Here is a 15,031-nt window from a genome sequence, read left to right on the forward strand (position 1 = left end):
AATTCGTCCCCCGCACTTTTTCGGGCAAGTGTGTTCACATAGAGGTTTTCAAGAGCCCGTGTGAATAAATATAGATTTAAATTCAAAGAGACAAGATAGTCTGTGCATGATCTGATGTTTTATTCGGACCCAGAATAAGGCGAGATGAACATCGCGGAGAGCTAAACACTCTGTGCAGTGTTTGTTTCATTCATACTCGAAGCCGGAGGGAGCTCTCGCGCAGAAAGTCGTATGAGGACATTCCTAATATGGACAAAAGCGTCCAGCTATCAAAAACAGAAACGTTTGGAAACATGAAGACATTAAACATACGATTGCGACAATATATGGTTTATTTGTGTTTGTCAAGTCATCTCCAGGTAATAAAGAAAATATATGAACAATGCAGTGTTTACTGATATAGCATTTATCTTACCGAACGTGGCTCTTGCGGGAGTTTACACTGCACGCAATACCCGCAACCTCACACCAAATTTCAGGCCGTGTAGATAGGCAAGCATCTATACAAATCATTTAGTAAGCAGAAATCCGAAATTTACCTTAACATCAAGTTAGAGGAAGATGCGACTGAATTGATGCTTGAAGAATGCGCTGCCAGCAGCCATGATAAACAGTTGGCGGTTAAAGTTTTCTATGCACAATTTGATTTGACGAAAGTCACGAGACCTATTGCTCTCTATCCAATCACGTTGATGGATAAAAATGAAATTAAAATAAGCATGTAACGACCACAAACCGAGGAAAATAGCGGAGGAAAAGTACCGATACATCACTTAAAATGTACTCAAGTAAAAGTAAAAGTACACAATTTTTAAGCTACTCAAAAAAGTACAATTACTGATAAAAACTACTTAATTACTGTATCGTGAGTATGTGTAATTCGTTACTTCACACCCCTGATGACATGCGAGATTCCTTCCTTCAGTTTCTCCACAACTCTACCACTGTGAAATCGGAATTCTAAGGCACGCATGTTCAAACTTGTACATGATGGATTCTGGATCTCCTAAGTCAGCACACCGGTCAAAATATGCAGTGCAAGGCCTAAAACTGGTAGTGGGCAAGTCATTCCAGCCATTCTCTGCTTCTATCTGTGCTACAGAGGAACATTCAGCTTCTGTGGGGCCAATCCTTTCAAAGACTTCCCCCAGCTATTGTTGATCAGTAGCAACATAATAACGGTCTCCATACTGATCATACTCTTTAGCGAAGTGGTCCCTTGTGGAAGGTGACATGTGGATCATGTGACGTGGTTGCCCTGGTATAACCTGCTTATTTTCCAGACACTCAGTAGCCCAAACCACATCATGTTGGTCTGAGGAGATGTGGTTCTTAACTCTCATGTTCTGCACAGCTGCAATCACACAGTACGTGTCTTTTCCAAGGTTCTGCACAACAAGGCCTCCACAGCGGGCAACAGCTTTCTCAAGCTCTGCCTTGGAATGTTCATCATTGCCATTTATCACACAAAACTCCACATCTTCAAACATATCCATCTCTTTGGTGACGGCTGATAAATCCTGAGATTTAAAGTGGTCAATGACTCCAATTTTCTTCTTGGGCTTGGCAACAAACTTGTGCTTCTTCTTCTCAGGCTGGTCCTCTTGGATATGTAGATGTCTGGATGCCCGCTTTCCAGAACCTCTGGAGCGGAACTGGCTCAGTTCAGCCAAGGTCATGCACTTATACCACGCTTTGTCTTCTCTGATTCTTTCTATTCTGGGGAAACGTAATGTGCAGTTGGTCTTATACATTTCACTAGAGACGATCTCTTCCGCTTTGACTTGCATGATCACGGAGTTGGTGTTTTTTTCTTCACAAGATGGCTGCTGGAGGATTATTTTTGTTGTAAACTTTCCAACGTTTGGCTAACTTCAGACCAAGATCGTACAGTTCTTTCAAAGTGTAGCCTGATCCAATGCGGCAGAGGGTGTGGAACACTGTGGGCTTCTCCCCTGGACTCGGCACCTCTGCTACTGCACACAGAAAATGAGAGAGCATCCCGCTTCTCCTGCCTTTACCCCAGTAGCCTCCCACTATCAGCAGATCAAGTTCATCCATCAGACCATCTACATATTCAGGCTTAATTGTCAACCATCCTTCACCATGATTATCTGGTATGTAGATGGACATGGGATCCTTAACCATTATCCCCTCTTCCAGATCGTCAATGGCCTCATTGAGAGAATTCACCACTTGCATGGTTTTGCCTTCAGATTTTGTGACCACCTGGATACGACCTTTGATTGGTGTGAAGACAGTCTCAAGAATTCCGTAGCGCTTCTTGAGAGGTTCATTTGCAAACTTCTGATTGTTTACTAACAAGACATCAAACACACAAAAGCAGGTTTGCAAATCAGAGTCATCCATCAGTCTTTTAATATCAAACTTACTGCCCTTCTGCATGAAAGTCTCAGCTGTAGGGTTATAAGCCATCATCTCTCCATCCAGTATGCAGTTTATCACATGAGGTTTGAAGACGTTGTGAATGTATGGTGTGAGGTAGCCCTCTAGTGGAGAGGCCCCAAACTGTTGAGTGTACTCATAAGGGTTCCTTGTAGTATTTGTAAACATCTCCAGCTTTGGCGTTCACCATCAAGCTTAGTCTCAATATAGAATGACCGATTGCCCATTTGCTTCTCTATCTGTCTGATGTTGGCAACAACAGCCAGCATTGGTTTAAAAGCAGAAAACAGATGAATGGAGACCTCACTGAGGGAAACAGATGGATCATGAAGATGCCGGCAGACTTTATTCAGATCTGTGGTGACATTGTAGAGTTCTGGTGCATCTGGATGGAAAACCTTAAGTATTGTCTCCTTGCTAACGCCAAGTTTCATGTCCTTGAGGATCATTCTAATGAGCCACTTCTATTCCAAAAGCTGAGCTCGGAGTTATCAGTTGCAAAAGGCTTTTCTTCACTTGATCCTTCTGTTTGCTGGCATTGTTGATAGCTACAGAATCCAAGAAGTCATTGACTTCTTTAATGCTTAAATTCCCCTGACTTGTACACCTTTTTTCAGGACGAAGTAGGCTGTAAGAGCAAAGTCACCTGCTTCTCCTTGAGATGTGGTTGGAGCTAGTTAGCATGTGTAACTTGCATCAACCCTCACATATCTTTATTCAATCAATGGTTGATTAGTTTGCTCCAAGTTTTTTTTTTTTCATAAATTCATAAATTATGCAAAAGGTTGTGTTGATTAATATGTTTACAACCTGTTTAAAGCCTGTGTCCTCAAAATAATCCAATCATAAGCCCATGACCTGAAGCACTGGAATAGAAGAGCAGAATGTGCCTTTGTCAACAGGGCAGCAGTGTGAAAATTTAGTTTGGGATTTTATATTCACCACTAGTGGGGAGTACTTTCCATATGAGCTGAAACTGCAGTGCTGGAACTGTGTCATAGCCCTGGCTTGTTTACATCAGTCCTGCAGTTGAGGAACCATTGAAGGGACAGTGTCCATCTTATCCCTCACAGAAACAGTTCATTACATAACACTCCATGTGTGTGATTGTGTAGTTATGTAGATGTGTGTGTGCTCAAGAGGTAGAGGGAACTGTGATTAAGTGAACCGAACTAGAGAGGGTGGGCTAAGCTGGGAAATGGTAAACAAGTGACATCACCATTTGTGGTGAAGAGTACATTTTAAAGTGGAGCCGAACAACGTGTGTGTGTGTGTGTGTGTTTTGTGCAGAGGGTTTAGAGGAGGGTTAGTGCATGGACAATACTCTGTTGTCAGGGATAGCTGATAGGCCTAATGTATCCCTCTCTCTCATTTTTATCCACACACATGCATATGTACATGAGCTACTGCTGTTTTAATCATTATAGGATTACTTACTGCACTGCACATCAAATGACTTCTGCATTACTGAACCACAGCCTACAATGCTTCACAGAAGTCATAGTCAGTTTTTAAAGGCCAGTGGGTGGCATCACCATGACCATGCAAATAAATAAATAAAGAGGCCGTCCAAAAATTACTATATGAAGTCTCTAACTTGCAATAAGGGAGCACTGCAAAATAGAGATGCCCGCCTATGTCAGTAATTGGTCTGAAAATAATACAAAATGGTGGTAAATAAACAAATTAATTAAATAGTAAACAACTCACCCTCCTGAACATCATTACTTATCACATCTAAAACAAAATAAACTTGAAAATTGCTAAAAAAATTATCTGAGAATAAGCCAGTTTTAAAAAAACATCTCTATAAAGATGCACCTCTGTGAAGGCCACTATCATTTAACTGACATTGTTTACAGATAAACTGTTGAAAAGTCTTCCAAAAGAGATACCACAATAATATATGTTTGTTACTGTTGTTTTTTTAGATTAAGAACCACACAGTGCAAAAACACTTTTATGTTCCTTGGTTGTTATACATTTAATAGTATTTTAATATATTTTGGTAATATAATATAAACAAATGACTAAATAAACATCAATCAATATCAAATACATTTTTTAAACTGACCCAAACCCCAACTTAGAGCAAAATAAATGGAAAAGAAAAAAAACACTTCTCCCAGTCCATCTTTCCCCCACATCAGCACTTCCTGTGCCCTCTGCTATCATATTGCCACATGATTGATTAGCCAGATTCAAAACACACTAACCAGTCAGACCTTATCTGGTTGGCATGAAAGTGACTGCAAGAACTGTAGTAGTGATTGCCATTGATTACAGTGAGGAAAGTTATTACAGGTCAGAAGCACATGATTTCTCCATCGCCTGTCCGTCTGTGCAGACAGACCCAATTCTTGGCTCCGCTTTTGCAGTGGATGTACGTAATGCAAACAAATTACAGTTTTTAAATGGTAGAGGTTCTAAATAAACAGAAAATGACATGAGTTTCTATAATTTGGTCATCTTTAAAGGAAGCGTTAAAATTGCCCATATTATGCCATTTCTAATATTTCCTTTCATGCGGGGTGTAGTGTAGCTGCATGTGAATGCAAACGATCTTCAAAGTTGTAAAGCTGAAAGTACACGATAAATAAAGTTATTGTCTCCCAAAATAAAGAATCGACTCGGAACAGCTGAAACGAGTCGTTAGTAATTCGAATCCCACTTCTACACGTCACGGGGTAACACATTTGCATAATGCGCACCTATGTTCTACGTTGGCCGGTCACGAAGAACTTGACCCCGCCCATAAACACGTCATTCTACTGACCACTGCTTCTCTAATCTCGGGGAATTCAATGCGGGATTCACAAAAGCTTACTGTTGAAAGATGGATCAGTGTCCTGTTTATTTGGACCAGCTGCTCCACTGAATCACAACCTGTAAGTATGATAAATAATAGATGTTTATATTTTTTATAGAGCGTTCAAAATACAGAACTATTGAAATAGGCGTATAATTCCCAAAACGCGCTGTACGCCGTAGACCAATCACAACAGACTAGGCCATCTGACCAATCAGAACAGAGCAGGCTCACGGAAAGGAGGGGTTTAGAGAGATTGAATCTTTGAACTGCTTCGAACTAATCATTTGAGAGTCGCTGTAAAATGAGGCGATATTAAATGCATATTTTTAGAAAACTAAAGTGTTTTATGACCTTGCAAGCATGTAATCCTATTGTAGTAGACTCCCAAAACAATATTAGGAACCGTAAAATGGCATAATAGGGGCACTTTAAAGGACTGCTTTAAATAATAGTCCATTATTTTAATTATGACATTAAATATGCAATATCTGGAAATGAGAACTTCTGTTTTTCCTTTTTTTTTGTTTGTTTGTTTTTTAAAGAAAGAAAGAAAAAGGAAAGGAGACTGACAGCTGTAGTTGGCAGAAAAAAAATCTGTAAATATACAGAAAAAAGTTAAGACATTTTACAGAACAACCTGTAAATTGTAGTTAAGACTGCAAATCCAGCCCTTTTCTGTTTAATTACAGTAGCATGACCATACTGCTACTAAAATCTGATGCATGAGTGCAACCTGTATAGTGTCACTGATGGGAAACAGGTGTGGTGTGAGTTCCTAGGCAGGGGTTATGGGAAATGTAGTCCGGGTTTGAGAGGCAAAGGTAAGGGATGGAGTGGCCTCTAGCGGAGCTCATGGGCACTCCAGCTGGTGATCGTGAGAATTCTATTCTATTCTTATTTTAATTTATTTTTTACAGTGAATGGTTTTGAAATTAATGCCCAAATTACAGACAACAATCTCTAGAGATATCTTACAATAATTTAGTTTTTCTTATCTCATGAACTGTGGGCTATAGATTTTTACATTTTAATCTATGAATATATATATTTACTTCAGATGATGGCAGAAGGGTGAAATACTGTTCCCTCTGTGAACATGCTGTCAGTCTTGTTAATTTTTCTAATGTTGACCATATCTTCGATCCAGAGCCTTTTCTTATGAGTGTGCACATGAGTGGGAGGAATGATAAAAAAGCATTACATTGACTAGAAGAGAATTCACTTTGCATCTCAGACAGTCTATCTCCTCCACACATCACTCTAAAACTGAAATCAGGTCTGTGCACAGATTAACAAATTCTTCTGCACAAACCTCTAAAGCTCCAGCTCCTCAGCAGAGGCCACCGCAGTAGCTGTAATGTCTGCCTCTACTCACTGCAACTTATACCAGCCATTGCTCACATGTTCCTCAGAGATACAGAACAGTAGATTGAAAGCAATCTATTAAATAACATTGCAATAAACATAGAAGGCTAATCTGCTAAAAGGTTGTCCACTGCTGAGTAATGCTTATGAACAATAACGGTCTGACTTTTTTTAAGCTTTCAGTGTACACATACTGTAAATACAACAAGACACATAAAATTAAATAATAAAAATGCATTGCAAAAGGTATAAGACAGCTTAAGTACACAGTATTTACAGTGTTATGGGTAATGATGTGAATAAATCAGAGTAAATTTACAGGATATCGCATTAAACAGTGTGGAATATTGCACTAAGAGAGGCATTGGGAGGTATTAAACTGTTCAAGAGGTAGATGGCCTTCTAGTGCCACGTTCTAGTGCCTACTGTTCTGAGTTGCTGGCCAGATATCAACAGTTTAAAGAGGTTGTGGCCAGAGTGAGTGGAGTCTGTGATGAATTTCCCTGCCCCCTTCCGCAAGGCCGTTTCACACTGAGCGCGATGTGAAAAAGAGAGACAAATCGCCGACGAACGTTGCTTTCACACAGAGCGCAAAACTTTTGATCGCCTTCTGCTAATTCACTCCTGCACGCTAGGTAGCGCAGGCCTACAATGCATTTTTTCCTCATGTAGCCTATGTATCTCGTATATGGCTTTTGCATTGTTCGCTGCTCAATATACAGCATTAAATTAAGATAAATAACTTTTGGTCCTTCGTTAGAAACACAAACTATCCATAATGCTTACAAAAATATATTTGAAAATCTAATTAGAGGTACAAATAGCATCAAGCTACATTTCAAAATGTATGTAACTATTAATGTTTTTGCTCAAACTCCACTTTAAACCATCATCGAGTGCTTGTAATAACTTCCGCTTGTGATCTAAAATGGATTTTGATTCTATAATAGGTAGACATGCACTCTTTGTATGTTTTATAATAGACTGAACGCTACCTGCTTGTCATAAACATCCCAGCAAACACCTTCTTTTAACCTTCTTTTTAGGTTATATTTTTTGTAACCATAAAATAACGTTCCCAGAACGTTGTATGGTGGTTATTTTTAAATAACCTAAAAATAACTTATAGAGAATGTTCCCTAATGGTTATTTTAAGGTTATTTTTTTGGAACCATAAAATAACATTCCCAGAACGTTGCAGGGTGGTTATTTTTAAAATACCCTAAAAATAACTTATAGAGAATGTTCCCTAATGGTTATTTTAAGGTTATTTTTTGGAACCATAAAATAATGTCCCCAGAACGTTGCAGGGTGGTTATTTTTAAAATAACTTATACAGAACGTTCCCTAATGGTTATTCTTAGGTTGTTTTTATAACCCTGTAAAACAATCTTTCCAATGAAAACGTTGCAGATGTTAATATGTAATGACCTATAGACAGCCCTGAAATTACAGGCCTCTCTCATCTTTTTAAGTGGGAGAACTTGCACAATTGGTGGCTGACTAAATACTTTTTTGCCCCACTGTAAATACAGATAAATACATTTAGACCACTTAACTTAATGATTGCTATCGTGATGTGAAGAGACTTTCAACCAGCATAACAAAAAATGTTGCATGTTGGTTATTATTAAATAACAAATGTTGCATGGTGGTTATTATTATATAACTTAAAAATGACTTATAGAGAATGTTCCCTAATGGTTATTCTTAAGTTATTCTTTGCAACCATAAAATAACATTCCCAGAACGTTGCAGTGGTGGTTATTTTTAAATAACCTAAAAATAACTTATAGAGAATGTTCCCTAATGGTTATTTTAAGGTTATTTTTTGGAACCATAAAATAATGTCCCCAGAACGTTGCAGGGTGGTTATTTTTAAAATAACTTATACAGAACGTTCCCTAATGGTTATTCTTAGGTTGTTTTTATAACCCTGTAAAACAATCTTTCCAATGAAAACGTTGCAGATGTTAATATGTAATGACCTATAGACAGCCCTGAAATTCGTTTAATGCAGCATTTATTAAAATACAGACATTAGATAAATCAAAATGGGATTTTATATTTTAAATATTAAGCCAGGGTTAAGCGTAGAGTGATAACAGAAATCATAAATTTGTGGGTTTGTTTCATCTTCATTTACTGCGCGCCTATGATCTGCACGCGCTTCGAGAATTTTTTTTCGCATAATTAAAACATTTAGTCATTTTTCGTTTTACTGGCTGATTGACTCGCTCGTTTATCGATCTCTTTATTGAATTATTACTTAAAATATATTTATGAAAAGTAAATATGATTTGAGGGATTTAAAATACCAAACTACAGAGAAGATGATGTTAAGCATCTCAGGTTACTTACGTAACCATGGTTCCCTGAGTAGGGAGTGAGACACTGCGTCCTCTAGGGGTTGCTATGGGGAACGCCTCGTCATGACCCATGTCTGAAGCATACATTCAAAAACACCAACAACATGTTGACTGGCGAGTCACTACCGGTGTATAAACGGGTGCCGGGAGAACACGTCATAAAAACAATGGCGAGCACTAAGTACCAACTCTACCATAGCCATGGAAGTTGCCCCTGGAACGTTAAGACGGCTGTCAGTGACATTATCCCCTACGGCCAAAGGCCTAGGCTTCATACCCCAAAAACTTACCTTTTAGGGCCAGAACTCCTGGGCCCGGGGTAGAGCTCAAGGCTTGGAATCAGGAATAGATTCCTTTAAGTGAATATGACCAAATTCCTAGAATCGTACTAGGTTTTGGCTACCGCTTGCTCTGCATGAGCTTTCTGAAGGAACTGTCTCAACAGACCCCTAGTAGCAACACCCTGTTGAAGTAGGAATCCTGAGGATACATAGGTGGAGTGGTGCCCAAGGTGGAACCGGGGCTTAACCAACTCAAGAAAGGGCACGAAGCCACCGCGCGTAGCCCTTACCATACAGGATTTTAGAAAGAATGCAAATGCTTAGCGTGCAAACTTACCACAGTGTGGATTTTAGAAAGTGCACACTTACCATAACATGGATTTTAAAGATACCATTATAAGGGGGCCCTCATGGCACTCTGAAAGAGCAGCCCATGGAAGGAAATGGTGCATTCCAAGAACAATATGTTTGAGAAGTCATCAACTCAATCTATGGTATAATGCTGGAATGGCTAGCAGTAAGTTACCTAGCTGAGGGAGCATAACACCCAGCTCTCAGCCGAGAGGGGGCTCGACCTACAGCATGTTCGTTAGAAATCAGAAGGGTAAGCGTACTGCAAGCTTAGCCAAAAGCTCGGCACATCAGGGAGGCAGAGGAAGGGCCTAGTTCGCCTGATGTTGCCGGTTCCAGGTGCTCTGGGAAAACAGAGAACTCAACTCTCCAAGTGAGAAAAACTCAGAATTCAGAAAAAGGGGTAGCGTATTCATAGGCAACCCTCTGATAATGACTTCAACGCCTCAGAAGGGGAGAGAACTCGAATGCTCAGGAGAAAGCACCATGCTCACAAATAACCCTCAAGAGTGAGTGGAGCAATGCTTTAAAATTGTGTCAACAAAGACACACTAGTTGAGTGGAGCCCAAGGCAAGTACCGGGGTCTAAGCCAACTCAGAGAAAGGGAACGAAGCTAATAATGCGTAACCCTTACCATACAGGATTTTAGAAAGTGCGCAAAGTTCTTTGCGTGCACACTTACCACCATGTGGATTTTAGAAAGTGCACAGAAACTTAACGTGTGCACTTACCATAGCATGGATTTTAAAGAGATTCCCAAGCATCTGCTCACAGATGCCCAGAAGTACTGAACCAAATGGGAGTGGCAAGCTCAAAGACAACCCTCTGAGGCGAGGGGAGCACTGCCTGGTGATAGCACTTTACAAGAAGGGTTCTCGCAAAACGCCACTCATACCTCCCGCTTGACGTCTCAGCGAGAGGGGATATCCTGGTCCACAGGAAGCCCCTTGGGGCGAACCTGGAAATGGCGTACCAGACAGGGCAGCCTGAAAAGCATAAGCCCAGCCCGGACGTCCAGGAGAATTGCAGTACTGTGCCGGGGGCCTGATGACCAAGAAGGCTCCTGCTGAAGCCTGTGATCTGGCTGCATGATCCAGGAAGCATGAAGCCGGATAAAGGGCTATCATACAGACTGGATACAGCCTCGATGAGTGAGGTCATCACTGCAAGTCGAGAACCCTGTTCTGAGTCCAGCAGAGGGGGTGCTCACCGAGGACCTACCCTAGAAAAGGACAGAACACACAGGTATCAGAAAACACTGCAAAATAGGCTTGATGACGGAATTCCCACAACCACCAGCACATTAAATATATTTTCCCAGCATGGTTCCCGAGCAGGAGCCCCGTCCCGAAGAAGCCTCTATTCCGGACCATCAGTAAGGTGGTTACTATATAAGACACAGAACCAACCGAAAACATCATAGGTCCAGCATAGGAGACTGTAATGCAGGTGCAGGAGATTCCTACCTAACCTCGGTCAGGTGGAGATGATGGTGGTTACAGGGGAATTAGGAAGGGGAAGATAAGGGCAGATGTTAAACCCCCCGAGGGAGATGAGTAAGATCTCTCCGTTACCACCATGGGTGCCTTAGACCTGCCCATAGCAGAAGCGGCCCGCTTAGTAGCACGGAGAGTGAGATCTGTGGTGCGGCGCAACTCAGCTACCTCATTGGGAGAAAGGCCCTCACCTTTATCCAGGTCTTTCAGTAGATCAGCCTGATACGCCTGAAGCACCGCCATCGTGTGCAACGAAGTGACAGCCTGACCTGCTGCTGCATATGCCCTGCCATTTAAGTGAGATATATCCTGAAGGGGCTTAGATGGCAAGGAGGGAGTCTTAAGAGAGGATGTCTCACCCATAGAAAGATAGATAGCCAGCGTCTCTTCTAAAGGGGGCATCTTCTCATAGTCACTTTTGCGCATCCCCTCGATGTTGGCATAACTCGTATGCTAGAACCGATAGATGCGTGAGGAAAATGGCCTCCTCCATTCCTTCTCGACCTCCGTATAGAGATCAGGAAGAAAAAGGGATGGCTCACCTGAGCTAGAGGGCTATGATCAGACAGATAACGCTCGTCAAGACGACCTCACAGCGTCACCTTCTTGGCCCGCTTCCATGGTAAGTCAAGACTCGCTGTGGCACGATCCATAACCTCCAGTAGCTCATCATACGCAGGGCAGAAAGATTGGGAGGGCTCAGTCTCAGCTTCTTCGCCCTCCTCAGATATCTCCTGCTCTTCCTGGGCTGGCCCCTGGATTAGAAGATGTTAGGGAAATCACATCATCCTCCAGCGGCTCACCCTCATCCACGGCCGATGAGCGCGAGAGAGAAAGCCCCTCCTTAAACTCATCAGTCAGATCTGCCTGCGATTCCCACAACCTCATTCTCCTCCGTGCCTCAGCAGCGGCGGGTCCTGAACCGTGGAGAGCAGACGGCTACCCCTCTTTCCTCGAAACCAGAGCGGAGCTTTTTCATTGAAAAACACTTGCAGTTAACGCAGATTGCCCCCTCGAGGACATCGCGTGCGTGCTCTTCGCCCAAACAAAAGACGCAAAAATCATGTGTCATCAGCTGTCAAATAACGAAGACACGGATGCACACATCTCCTACGCGTCTTGCTAGTGCTCGCCATAATAAAGGAAGAAAGATCGCTCTTACCACTGGATTGCACGCTTCAACAAAACAGTCAATGAAGACGAAGAGGAGGATGACGTGTTCTCCCGGCACCTATTTATACTATAGTCACACCGGTAGTGACGTCATAGGCTGTCGCCGGCCAACATGTTGTTGGTGTTTTTTGAATGTATGCTTTAGACACGGGTCATGACGAGGTGTTCCCCATAGCAATCCCTAGAGGACGCAGTTCAAAGTTCCCTTGAAAGGGAACGAGAGGTTTTGGTTTACGGATCGAAAGAAGGTCCCGCTGCACAAACTGTACACTTCAGTGGTAAGAAATGAATGTACTGATATCCTACTTTAAGTCAAGTAATTTTTTATGTTTTATATATATATGAATAAATGTCATATTTTATGAACCATACATTGTGTTTAAGTAATTTTTATTTGGTGCTGAAGAAATGTAAAATCTGGGTACTCCGTAATCTTGCATATTAATGGAGAGATTGAATCTTACATATGATGGTTGATGTGCTCAGATTATTACTTAAACAATAGATAAAAGCAAGATGTGGTTTTTATAATACCGATTAGGCATCCATACAGATAATTTCCATGCCGCTTATACTATACTGGGTCACGAGTGTGCTGGATGATTACTGACATACAGCGGGTTGATCATATTGGAGTAAAGAGGTTAGGGGAACGTTAGAATAACGTTATGGGAACGTTAGAACAACACTATGGGACCGTTAGATTAACGTTCTGGGAACCAAAAACTAACGTTAAGAAAACTTTCCTGGCTAACCAAAAACAAACCATAAAAAAATAACGTTCTAGGAACCAAAAACTAACGTTCCAGGAACATTCTGGGAACCAAAAATTGGTAGCTGGGATCCTTTATTGTTATAAAAACAGTATACTGTATAAATACAGAGAGCTGCATAAAAACATACAGAAAATATATCTTCATAATCATATGTCTATTTGGTTTCATATTTCACGTGTAGAAAAATGTTTCTCTTTTTTTATATATGGAAGGGAAAGAGGTGATTGACAGATCTTGAGTGAACGCGCTCTCGCGCACGTGGAATAAAATGGACTGTGCTCTCCAGATCACATAATTCAGTGGATAATTAATAGAAATGTTATTCTGTATTAAAGAACGTGAGAATAAATCTGTTCTCAAATACCAACGATGACAAGAACTCAGCATCCACTTTCTTCTCTCTACCGGGATACTCTTCTTCTGTGTTTGTTTACAATGGTTTTCGAAACAGCGCCATCATTCTCACCCTTTTGTGCAACAGCAGCTGCTCTGGGCACGTGATCTAAGCTCAAATCTGATTGGATGGCCCATTTCATCGTGGAGCAATGGGGGGAAAAAAATCGACACACAGGACAAAAAAAATATTCGCTTTTTCGCCCCGCGAATGATTGCACCTAGTGTGAATAGCCCCATTAGGGATCTATTGTTTCGGTTCAAACGCATCATTGCGCCGAACATTCGTGCCGATTTTCGCGTTCATAGAAAAGCCCTTCACTCTGAAAGATTATAGGTCCTGGAGGGTGGGCTGGGGAGAAACAAAATTCCTCTCAGCAGTCCAGACTGTTTGTTGTAGTCTTCTGGTATCTGATTTGGAACAGACTTGATGATGGCTGAGTAGAACGGTGTCAGCAACTCCTGTGGCAGGTTGAACTTCTTCAGCTGGTGAAGGTAGTACAACCTCTCCTGAGCCTTTTTCACAATAGCGTGTATGTGAGTGTCCCACTTAAAGGGTTACTCACCCTCAAAGCATCCTAGGTGTATGAGTCATTTTTCGTTTTACTGGCTGATTGACTCGCTCGTTTATCGATCTCTTTATTGAATTATTACTTAAAATATATTTATGAAAAGTAAATATGATTTGAGGGATTTAAAATACCAAACTACAGAGAAGATGATGTTAAGCATCTCAGGTTACTTACGTAACCATGGTTCCCTGAGTAGGGAGTGAGACACTGCGTCCTCTAGGGGTTGCTATGGGGAACGCCTCGTCATGACCCATGTCTGAAGCATACATTCAAAAACACCAACAACATGTTGACTGGCGAGTCACTACCGGTGTATAAACGGGTGCCGGGAGAACACGTCATAAAAACAATGGCGAGCACTAAGTACCAACTCTACCATAGCCATGGAAGTTGCCCCTGGAACGTTAAGACGGCTGTCAGTGACATTATCCCCTACGGCCAAAGGCCTAGGCTTCATACCCCAAAAACTTACCTTTTAGGGCCAGAACTCCTGGGCCCGGGGTAGAGCTCAAGGCTTGGAATCAGGAATAGATTCCTTTAAGTGAATATGACCAAATTCCTAGAATCGTACTAGGTTTTGGCTACCGCTTGCTCTGCATGAGCTTTCTGAAGGAACTGTCTCAACAGACCCCTAGTAGCAACACCCTGTTGAAGTAGGAATCCTGAGGATACATAGGTGGAGTGGTGCCCAAGGTGGAACCGGGGCTTAACCAACTCAAGAAAGGGCACGAAGCCACCGCGCGTAGCCCTTACCATACAGGATTTTAGAAAGAATGCAAATGCTTAGCGTGCAAACTTACCACAGTGTGGATTTTAGAAAGTGCACACTTACCATAACATGGATTTTAAAGATACCATTATAAGGGGGCCCTCATGGCACTCTGAAAGAGCAGCCCATGGAAGGAAATGGTGCATTCCAAGAACAATATGTTTGAGAAGTCATCAACTCAATCTATGGTATAATGCTGGAATGGCTAGCAGTAAGTTACCTAGCTGAGGGAGCATAACACCCAGCTCTCAGCCGAGAGGGGGCTCG

The 15,031-nt window shown here is 41.6% G+C and overlaps 1 pseudogene; it reads right to left on the minus strand.

The window, feature by feature from the left end:
- LOC107552358 (DNA ligase 4-like) overlaps positions 1-10,746 on the minus strand; it is a 15,331-nt pseudogene extending 4,585 nt beyond the window's left edge.
- Between the last annotated feature and the right edge of the window lie 4,285 nt (positions 10,747-15,031).

This window comes from Sinocyclocheilus grahami, unplaced genomic scaffold (assembly GCF_001515645.1).
Source record: "Sinocyclocheilus grahami isolate Dianchi unplaced genomic scaffold, SAMN03320097.WGS_v1.1 scaffold448.1, whole genome shotgun sequence".
Taxonomy (NCBI): domain Eukaryota; kingdom Metazoa; phylum Chordata; class Actinopteri; order Cypriniformes; family Cyprinidae; genus Sinocyclocheilus; species Sinocyclocheilus grahami.